This window comes from Metopolophium dirhodum, chromosome 1 (genome assembly GCF_019925205.1).
Source record: "Metopolophium dirhodum isolate CAU chromosome 1, ASM1992520v1, whole genome shotgun sequence".
NCBI classification, from domain to species: domain Eukaryota; kingdom Metazoa; phylum Arthropoda; class Insecta; order Hemiptera; family Aphididae; genus Metopolophium; species Metopolophium dirhodum.
The window spans coordinates 156,555,266-156,557,765 of record NC_083560.1 but is presented as its reverse complement, the minus strand read 5'-3'; the positions used below and the strand labels follow the sequence as shown (position 1 = coordinate 156,557,765).

Below are 2,500 nucleotides of genomic sequence, written 5' to 3'. Positions count from 1 at the left end.
AGCGTGTTGTTACCGCGCCGTACAGCGCGGAGTCCCACCGGCGTCCGTACGCCCGCGAACGGGCGGGACACATCGGCGCCAGCTATCCTGAGGGAAACTTCGGATGGAACCAGCTACTAGATGGTTCGATTAGTCTTTCGCCCCTATACCCAGCTCAGACGATCGATTTGCACGTCAGAATCGCTGCGGACCTCCATCAGGGTTTCCCCTGACTTCATCCTGGCCAGGCATAGTTCACCATCTTTCGGGTACCAACGTGTGCGCTAAGGGTGCGCCCTCGGACGGCCGAAGCCGACCTGGCGAAGACGCCCCCGGACTGCGGACCAGCGCGACTTTGAACGCCGGTGGGTTCGGTCGCTAGGCCATCGTCCGCACCGTAAACGGTTCACTTTCATTGCGCCAAACGTGGTTTTTCGTAAGATCACCGTTGACTCGCGCACACGTTAGACTCCTTGGTCCGTGTTTCAAGACGGGTCGGAAAGTAGCCCGAAATCGTCGCCGACCGACGGGACCCCGCCTGCGACGGGGCCGCGTCGACGGTTCTTGCCGTCGGGCGAGCCGACCAGGAGCACCGGGGTTCGGCGCGAACGGTCACGCCGAAACGCAACCGCCGCGACGAACGCCACCCAAGCCCTTCGGCCGGCGCCCAACGGGTCGCGACGTCCGCTAACCGAGCGAAAGATCCGGCCGGCGGTTAGACCGACCGTGAATTCGCCCGGCGGGGACTCGCGGGCTCTGTCCGTTTACACCCGAACAGTTTCACGTTCTTATGAACTCTCTCTTCAAAGTTCTTTTCAACTTTCCCTCACGGTACTTGTAAACTATCGGTCTCGTGGCCGTATTTAGCCTTAGATGGAGTTTACCACCAACTTCGGGCTGCACTCTCAAGCAACCCGACTCGAAGGCGCGGTCCGATCCCGGAACGCTGTGACGGCCTCTACTGGCCTGGCACCATCTGCGGGCCATGGCCCCGTTCAAGGGAGACTTGGACCGTCACGTGCGCCCCGGCAACGAGGCCGGCCCGTACGCCACAACTCCCATAGGTGCCGCGACACAAAAGTGCGCGGCGGGATTCGGCGATGGGCTTTTCCCTGTTCGCTCGCCGCTACTAAGGGAATCACGGTTGTTTTCTTTTCCTCCGCTTATTAATATGCTTAAATCCGGCGGGTAGTCCCGCCTGATCTGAGGTCGGAACGTATCGGTTTTTTTTTTTTTTTAAATTACACGGCAGCCTGCGGTCCGCGCTCCGCCCGTACGGTGACCGTCCGCGTCCGCGTCTCGGAAGCCGGAGAGGTCCGTGGACTCTCAGCCGACCCGGCCGCGCTCTCGCGCGGCGGGCGGACGGGGACGTGCCGTTTGACGACGCGAGAACCCGTGACTGTTTGCCGTCACAACTTGGGCGGACGACCGGAGGCGGCCGCGCGCGAGCGCGGTTTTCCACGGTCGAACCGCCAATCTCGCACCACCGGAGCGGCCGACGGGCGGGCGGACAGTCCCCGGGAGGACTGCCGCCGCCGTCGGACGCCTGCCGGCGGCGCATCGGTCTGGCCGAGTATCCGGTATACGACCCTCAGACAGGCGTGGCCCGGGACCCGCGGGTCACCGAGGCCGCAATGTGCGTTCGACTGGTCGATGTTCGTATAACCTGCGGATTACACGACGACGCGCAGATAGCTGCGGTCTTCATCGATCCACGAGCCAAGTGATCCGCTGTTCGGGGTCGGGTGTTTTTTTTTTGTCGACGAAACTTCTACCGGCCACGCGCCGTGCGCGGACGCACGGCGGGGCCCGTATGGTCTTTCGACGTTAACCATCTTTCGGTCGACGCTCGGTCGGGGGTCGCGGCGCGCGGGCGGTCGGCGAGCTAGTCGCGAGCGCACGCGGCCACGGGGTCGGATTAGGCGCGCGCGAGACCGGCAAGTGCTGCCGGTACCGCGGGCCCGTCTCTAATGATCCTTCCGCAGGTTCACCTACGGAAACCTTGTTACGACTTTTACTTCCTCTAAACGGCCGATTTCGGTCATCTTCGCGATCGCGCGACGACCCAGCCCCCGAGGGGGCCGAATAACGCGCGTCCACTCCGAAGACCTCAATGCGACCGTTCAATCGGTAGTAGCGACGGGCGGTGTGTACAAAGGGCAGGGACGTAATCAACGCGAGCTGATGACTCGCGCTTACTGGGAATTCCTCGTTCACGTGGAAAAATTGCAAGCCACGATCCCTAAGCACGAAGGAGGTTCAGCGGGTTACCCGGAAGCCTGTCGGCCCAGGAATGTTAACACACGCTGATTCCTTCAGTGTAGCGCGCGTGCGGCCCAGAACATCTAAGGGCATCACAGACCTGTTATCGCTCAGTCTCGTGCGGCTATTTTCGTCCGCCGCCTGTCCCTCTAAGAAGAGTTTAAGCTCCTGGGAGCCGGCGGTAGCCCTAGTAACGTATCGTGATCCGCCGGCGACGGCCGCGAACACGGCGCGCTTCACCACGGAGCCCGACGCACGA

General features: G+C 62.4%; 2 non-coding genes across 2 annotated transcripts in view; both read right to left on the bottom strand.

Moving 5' to 3' along the window:
- Positions 1-1,191, bottom strand: part of LOC132937729 (large subunit ribosomal RNA) — a 4,182-nt gene extending 2,991 nt beyond the window's left edge. The window contains exon 1 of the ribosomal RNA XR_009663820.1: positions 1-1,191. This exon is cut by the window's left edge and continues 2,991 nt beyond it. This is a non-coding gene — a ribosomal RNA (large subunit ribosomal RNA).
- Positions 1,192-1,564: 373 nt separating this feature from the next.
- LOC132937573 (5.8S ribosomal RNA) lies at positions 1,565-1,722 on the bottom strand. Its single transcript, XR_009663697.1, has one exon. It is a non-coding gene; the product is annotated as a 5.8S ribosomal RNA (ribosomal RNA).
- Positions 1,723-2,500: the final 778 nt, after the last annotated feature.